Raw genomic sequence first — 8,536 nt, 5'->3', positions numbered from 1 at the left:
ACAGAATCCAAAGCAAGCTCCAGGCTCTGAGTTGTCAGCACAGAGCACAATGTGGGGCTCAAACTCACAAACCATGAGATCATGACCTGAGCTAAAGTCAGAGACTTAATGGACTGAACTACCCAGGTGCCCCAATTCTCTTCTGTACTCCTAACACCATAATATGCTCAGTTTTCTCCTTTGGTCTAACATCCATGCTCTTGCATACTTCACAAAACTATCAGCTGTATTCTTCGGAAGTCCAGCAACATGACTGGAAAACCTTCTGTTTCCTCAGACTGTTTCTTTATTTCCTGTCCCTTGAATCCCCTGGCTTTAACTGTAACCTGGATTTTCCTACAGGAAACTGCTTCCCTTGCATATGTCTCCTTCTCTCAAACTCTGCAATTCTTCAGGGGGAATGTGGTGTGTTTTCCTTGTTCCTTCTGTCTCCTTTCAAGCCATTATTCTTCTCTTCCTATTAGAAAAGTCACTCACTCCTTAGAAGTTTTTGCTACTTACCATTTCCTTGGCATTGTTACCTTCAGATTTGTGGATAATTTTTTTTCTATGAAAATTTTGCACTTGTCTCAAAGTCTTAGTCTTGAGTACATCATCTTGAGTGACTTCAGTGCCCATATAGATGACCCCATTCAGTGGTCTGACCTCCTTTCTTTCATTCCTTTATCAATAAAGGAATTTTATTGATACATTCTACTTTAGCCATAGCCATACCTGGTCTTTTCTATTGCCAAAGAATTATACCACCTCCATTTTCTTTCTTTTTTTAAAAAATATTTATTATTTTGGGGAGTGCATAAGAAGAGGGAGGGCAGAGAGAGGTGGACAGAGGATCTGAAGTGGGCTTTCTGCTGACAGGCTGACAGCAGCATGCCAGATGTGGGGCTCAAACTCATGAACTGAGAGATCATGACCTGAGCCAAAGTCGAAGTTGGACACTCAACCAACTGAGCCACCCAAGAGCCCCAGACATTCCATTTTCTGACCACTACTTCCTCAACTTACAGTGTAATCACTCAATTGCTCCCCTTCACTGGGACCTACAGCCACTGGCTCTTTCTTTTCATTAATTCTGATTCCTATGTTATCTTTATTTTTGTCATTACCCACTTCAGAATCTATGATTCATAATTTCAATGATTTTCTCTTTTTCTTAAAATTTTTTTTAATGTTTATTTATCTATTTATTTTTTCATGTTGTATTTTATTTTATTTTATTTTTTAAATTTACATCCAAGTTAGTTACCATATAGTGCAACAATGATTTCAGGAGTAGATTCTTTAAGGCCCCTTACCCATTTAGCCCATCCCCCCTCCCACAAACTCTCCAGTAACCCTCTGTTTGTTCTCCATATTTAAGAGTCTCTTAACTTAAAAGACTCTTAAAGAGTCCATATTTAAGAGGCTCTTAACTTAAGAGACTCTTAAAGAGTCCATATTTAAGAGGCTCTTAAAGAGCCCCTCCCTGTTTTTATATTATTTTTGCTTCCCTTCCCTTATGTTTGTCTGTTTTGTGTCTTAAAGTCGTCTATGAGTGAAGTCATATGATTTTTGTCTTTCTCTGACTGACTAATTTTGCTTAGCATAATACTCTCTAGTTCCATCCACGTAGTTGCAAATGACAAAACTTCATTCTTTTTGATTGCCAAGTAATACTCCATTGTATATATACCACATCTTCTTTATCCATTCATCCACCAATGGACATTTGGGCTCTTTCCATACGTTGGCTATTGTTGATAGCGCTGCTATAAACATTGGGGCATGTGCCCCTTTGAAACAGCATACCTGTATCCCTTGGATAAATACCAAGTAGTTCAATTGCTGGGTTGTAGGATAGTTCTATTTTTAGTTTTTTGAGGAACTTCCATACTGTTTTCCAGAGTGGCTGCACCAGTTGCATTCCCACCAGCAGTGCAAAAGAGATCCTCTCTCTCCACATTCTCACCAACATCCGTTGTTGCCTGAGTTGTTAATATTAGCCATTCTGACAGGTGTGAGGTGGTATCTCATTGTGGTTTTGATTTGTATTTCCCTGATGATGAGTGATGTTGAGCAGTTTTTCATGTGTCTGTTAGACATCTGGATGTCTTCTTTGGAGAAGTGTCTACTCGTGTCTTTTGCCCATTACTTCACTGGATTATTTGTTTTTTGAGTGTTGAGTTTGATAGGTTCTTTATAGATTTTGGATACTAACCCTTTATCTGATATGTCATCTGCAAATATCTTCTCCCATTCCATTGGTTTCTTTTAATTTTGCCGATTGTTTCCTTCGCTGCACAGAAGATTTTATTTTGATGAGGTCCCAATAGTTCATTTTTGCTTTTGTTTCCCTTGCCTCTGGAGACATGTTGAATAAGAAGTTGCTGCAGTCAAGATCAAAGAGGTTTTTGCCTGCTTTCTCCTCGAGGATTTTGATGGCTTCCCATCTTACATTTAGGTCTTTCATCCAGTTTGAGTTTATTTTTGTGTATGGTGTAAGAAAGTGGTCCAAGTTCATTTTTCTGCATGCCGCTGTCCAGTTTTCCCAGCACCACTTGCTGAAGAGACTGTCTTTATTCCATTGGATATTCTTTCCTGCTTTGTCAAAGATTAGTTGGCCATACGTTTGTGAGTCCATTTCTGGGTTCTCTATTCTGTTCCATTGATCTGAGTGTCTGTTCTTGTGCCAGTACCATACTGTCTTGATGATTACAGCTTTGTAATACAGCTTGAAGTCTGGGATTGTGATGCCTCCTGCTTTGGTTTTCTTTTTCAAGAGTGATTTGGCTATTCGGGGTCTTTTCTGGTTCCATACAAATTTTAGGATTGTTCTAGCTCTGTGAAGAATGATGGTGTTGTTTTGATAGGTATTACATTGAATATGTAGATTGCTTTGGGTAGTCTCAACATTTTAACAATATTTGTTCTTCCTATCCAAGAGCATGGAATCTTTTTGCATTTTTTTGTGTCATCTTCAATTTCTTTCATAAGCTCTCTATAGTTTTCAGTGTACAGATTTTTCACCTCTTTGGTTAAAACTATTCCAAGGTATTTTATGGTTTTGGTGCAATTGTGAATGGGATTGATTCCTTGATTTCTCTTTCTGTTGCTTCATTGTTGGTGTGTAGGAACGCAACCAATATCTGTTCACTGATTTTATATCCTGCAACTTTGCTGAATTCATGGATCAGTTCTAGCAGTTTTTTTTTGCGGAATCTTTTGGGTTTTTCATATAGAATATCATATCACCTGCGAAGAGTGAAAGTTTGACCTCCCCCTGGCTGATTTGGATGCCTTTTATTTCTTTGTGTTGTCTGATTACTGAGGCTAAGACTTCCAATACTATGTTGAATAACAGTGGCGAGAGTGGACATCCTTGTCTTGTTCCTGACCTTAAGGGGGAAAGCTCTCAGTTTTCCCCCATTGAGGATGGTATTAGTGTTGGGTCTTTCACATATGGCTTTTATGATCTTGAGTTATGATCCTCCTATCCCTACTTTCTTGGGAGTAGGAATCCAAGAAACGATGCTGTGTTTTGTCAAATGCTTTCTCTGCATCTATTGAGAGGGTCATGTGGTTCTTGTCCTTTATTTTATTGAGGTGGTGAATCACATTGATTGTTTTGCAGATATTGAACAAGCCCTGCTTCCCAGGTATAAATCCCACTTGGTCGTGGTGAATAATTTTTTTAATGTATTGTTGGATCCAGTTGGCTAATATCTTGTTGAGGATTTTTGCATCCATGTTCATCAGGGAAATTGGTCTATAGTTCTCCTTTTTAGCGGGGTCTTTGGTTTTGAAGTCAAGGTAATGCTGACTTCATAGAAAGAGTTTGGAAGTTTTCCTTCCATTTCTATTTTTTGGAACAGCTTCAAGAGAATAGGTGTTAACTTTTCCTTAAATGTTTGGTAGAATTCCCCTGGAAAACCACCTGGCCCTAGACGCTTGTTTTTTGGCAGATTTTTGATTACTAATTCGATTTCTTTACTGGGTATGGGTCTGTTAAAATTTTCTATTCCTTTCTGTTTCAGTTTTGGTGGTTTATGTTTCTAGGAATTTGTCCATTTCTTCCAGATTGTACATTTTATTGGTATATAATTTCTCATAATATTCTCTTATTATTGTTTGTATTTCTGCTGTGTTGGTTGTGATTTCTCCTCTTTCATTCTTGATTTTATTTATTTGGGTCCTTTCCTTTTTTTTTTTTTATCACACTGGCCAGTGGTTTATCAATTTTGTTAATTCTTTCAAAGAACCAGCTTCTGGTTTCATTGATCTGTTCTACTGTTTTTTTGTTTTTTGTTTGTTTGTTTTTTTTGATAGCATTGATTTATGCTCTAATCTTTATTATTTCCTTTCTTCTGCTTGTTTAGGGTTTTATTTACTGTTCTTTTACCAGCTCTTTAAGGTGAAAGGGTAGGTGTGTATCTGAGACCTTTCTTCCTTCTTTAGGAAGGCCTAGATTCTTTACTCTTATGACTGCCTTTGCTGTGTCCCAGAGGTCTGGGGCTGTGGTATTATCATTTTCATTGGCTTCCATGTACTTTGTAATTTCCTCCTTAACTTATTTGTTAGCCCATTCATCCTTTAGTAGGATGTTCTTTAGTGTCCAAGTATTTGTTACCCTTCCAATTTTTTTCTTGTGGTTGGTTGATTTCGAGTTTCATAGAGTTGTGGTCTGAAAATATGCACAGTATGATCTCGATCTTTTTTTTAATTAATTAATTATTATTTTTTTAATGTTTATTTATTTTTGAGAGAGAGTGAGACAGAGCGTGAGCAGGGGAGGGGCAGAGAGACAGGGAGACACAGAATCAGAAGCAGGCTCCAGGCTCCGAGCCATTAGCACAGAGCCTGATGCAGGGCTGGAACCACAAACCATGAGATCATGACCTGAGCCAAAGTCAGACATTCAACCGACTGAGCCACCCAGGCACCCCTGATCTCGATCTTTTTGTACTTGTTGAGGGCTAATTTGTGTTCCAGTAAGTGATCTATTCTGGAGGATGTTCCATGTGTACTGGAGATGAATGTATATTCCACTGCTTTAGGATGAAATGTTCTGAATATATCTGTTAAGTCCATCTGGTCCAGTGTGTCATTCAAAGCCATTGTTTCCTTGTTGATTTTCTGATCAGATGACCTGTCCATTGCTGTAAGTGGGGTGAAAAAATTGAAGTCTCCTAGTATTATGGTATTATTATCAATGAGTTTCTGTATGTTTGTGATTAATTGATTTATATATTTGGGTGCTACCACATTTTCAGCATAAATGTTTATAGTTGTTAGGTCTTCTTGGTGGATAGACCCCTTAATTATGATATAATGCCCTTATTCATCTCTTGTTACAGTCTTTATTTTAAAATCTAGATTGTCTGGTATAAGTATGGCTACTCCAGCTTTCTTTTGTCGACCATTAACATGATAGATGGTTCTCCATCCCCTTACTTTCAATCTGAAGGTGTCTCTAGGTCCAAAGTGGGTCTCTTGTAAACGGCATAAAAATGGATCTTGTTTTCTTATCCTTTATGTTACTGTATGTCTTTTGATTGGAGGACTGAGTCCATTGACTTTTAGAGTGAGTACTGAAAGATATGAATTTATTGTCATTATGTTTCTTGTAGAGTTGGAATGTCTAGTGATGTTCTCTGGTCCTTTCTAGTCTTTGTTGCTTTTGGTTTTTATTTATTTATTTTTTGTCTTTTCTCTCCTCAGAGAGTCCTCCTTAAAATTCCTTGCAGGGCTGGTTTAGTGGTTATGAACTCCCTTAATTTTTGTTTGTCTGGGAAACTTTTAATCTCTCCTTCAATTTTGAATGACAGCCTTGCTGGATAAAGACATCTTGTCTGCATATTGTTCCACTTCAGCACATTGAATATATCCTGCCACTCTTTTCTGGCCTGCCAAGTTTCTGTGGATAGGTCTGCTGCACACCTGATCTCTCTTCCCTTGTAAGTTAAGGACTTTTTCCCTTGCTGCTTTCATGATTTTTTCCTTACCTGAGTATGTTGTGAATTTTCTAAGTTGTTGTTACTTTCTAAGTGTCAAAAGAAAACAACTATGAATCTAGAATTTCATACCCAGCCAAATTATCATTCATGACTGACATATAAGACATATGACATGTCCATCATATAAGACCAAGTGCTGAACAAGGAGAATTTACCACTAATAAGCTCTTATTCAAAGAAAAGCCAAAGGATAAGAAGAAAATTTGATCCCAGGAAGTAGTAAATGCAAGAAGTAACACCAGAGTAGAGGACTATGAGCTAGGATTGGTAAATAGGAAGCCTTTCCACCAGCTACAGCAAAACTTTTTGCAGGCTGAATGCACATTGCTGGCAGTTCCCTTGGCTGTAGAAGTGACAAGAAGTCAAACACACTGGAAACAGAAAGAAAAGCCCCTTCCTCCTGCAGTGAATCTCTGGTGCTCTCTACTGACACAGTTTAACATTACAACATGTCAGCAGGTAAAGGAAAAAATGTTTCAGGGTCCAGCTCCAGGAGCACAAAATGAGACAATGCGCTCGGTGGGTTTGGGGCAACAGGCAATGAATTGGTAACTGGCATGGCAATGAATGAACAAAGAAACTGGTAAACATAGGTAAATCCAAACAAGCACCATGTGACTAAAATAATAATAGAAACTACTAATTTTGGGGCTATAGGGTGAGTCTGGCAGGCTGGTCTACCAGTGCTCCTAACTGTACACAGAGAGTGCCTGCTGCACTCTGGATCTTCCTCTCCCCTGTTGGTTTTGGGGTAGGGGTGGGTGGGTTGGTGATGAAGTTGCTCTAGGAGGGGCCAGGAAAGCTATCCTGATAAGAGTTCACCATATGTGAAGCAAAAATGTAGAGATCTCCAAGGAGAAATAGACAAATTCACAATTATTTTTGGAAATCTCAAGACCCCTTTCTCAATAATCAATAAGACAAGTACATACAAAATCCACAGAGATATAGCAGACTTCAACAACACTGTCAAACAACTTGACCTAATTGGCATTTATAAAACACTCCATCCAATGACAGCAGAATAAACATTTCTTTCAATTACAGGGGTTATTTGATCCATACCGTCAATATTCTGGGCTATTAAACAAGTCTCAATAAACTAGAAAGTATTCAAGTCATGGAGAGTGTGTTCTCTAGTCACAGTGAAATTAAATTACGAGCCTGTAACAAAGATTTCTAAAAAATCTACAAATATCTGGAAACTAAATAGCAGGCTTCTAAATAACCCATGGACCAAAGAAGAAATGAACAAGGAAAATTAGAAAGTATTTTGAGCTGGATGAATATGAAAACACAACATACCCAAATTTTTTTCTTTTATGGAGAAAAGCTTCAGGGAACTATCAGTAGAAGCAATGAGAATGGATACTGGTCAGAAAAATCAGGTGACCAGCGTAGTCTATGGCACCGATTTTAGCTATCACTCCTAAGGAATCAGTCCAAGAATGAAGTCTACATGTGTAAAGATATTCATTTCAGTATTGCTCATAAAAGGATTTGTCAAAATGTGTATGTCATTATGCATTCACTTAAGATGATATGTTGAATATAGCACAACTTGGGATAATGCATATGCTATAACATGAAGTGGATGGGGCGCCTGGGTGGCTCAGTCAGTTAAGCGTCCAACTCTTGGTTTTGGCTCAGGTCACGATCTGAGAATCTTGAGATTCTCTCTCTCCCTCTCTCACTACCCCTCCCCCACTTGCTATCTCTGTCTCTCTCTCAAAGGAAACAAATAAACTTAAAAAATTTTTTTTAAACTTAAAAAAATAACATGAAGTCAATAAAAGCAGTCTACAAAAGGACCAGCATACAATAAATACAAATTTACACAAAAACTTGTAGTTGATAAGATAATGGAGAAAAAACACTAACAAGAAGATGGCTTTGGTTTTAGAGAAGTGGGATTATGGTTGATTTCCTTCTCATATTCTCCTGACTTTTCAGGAATGTAGTCATAACACAATGTTGACTGAGGCTTTTCCTGTTGTATCAAAAGTTTGGCTAAAAGCTCCACTTTCTGCAAGAGCCTCAATGAGTTGCCAGACACAACCCAGTCCTGTGTTCATCACTTCATCACCATGTACTTGTAGACTGTTTGAAAAGAATTGAGACATGGAAAGGACGTTCATTACATTGGAGAGTTCATTGTTTAGTGTAGGCTTCGTGCCGGGAGAGAGTAATGTGCTCTTCCCCTTTTGGTGGGGGAGGGGAATGGGTTCTTCCTGGCCCCTCACCTGTCAAGTGGAAGAAGCTCTAGGAGAACAGTCAGAGAGGCCACACAGAGATTTGTGCTGAGCTGCAGCAATTCTAGGCCTCCCTGCCCTGGCCTGAGGATGCAATCAGACAGGCACTCCAGGATCGACTGGGAGATTGACATGTGTCCCTCAAGTTTGGGATGAGTGAGACTAGTGTCTCCTTCCCACCGGGAGAATACTTAAGGCAAGAGGCTGACCAGAGAGGCCCCTGAAGGCAGGGAGAGCAGACAGGGTAGTGGCGAGGCCTGCATTCCCATTTGGTGTTGCAAAGATATGTGT

This window comes from Herpailurus yagouaroundi, unplaced genomic scaffold, assembly GCF_014898765.1.
Source record: "Herpailurus yagouaroundi ecotype Mexico unplaced genomic scaffold, PumYag 77, whole genome shotgun sequence".
Classification (NCBI taxonomy): Eukaryota; Metazoa; Chordata; class Mammalia; order Carnivora; family Felidae; genus Herpailurus; species Herpailurus yagouaroundi.
Note: the sequence above shows the minus strand (reverse complement) of the source record.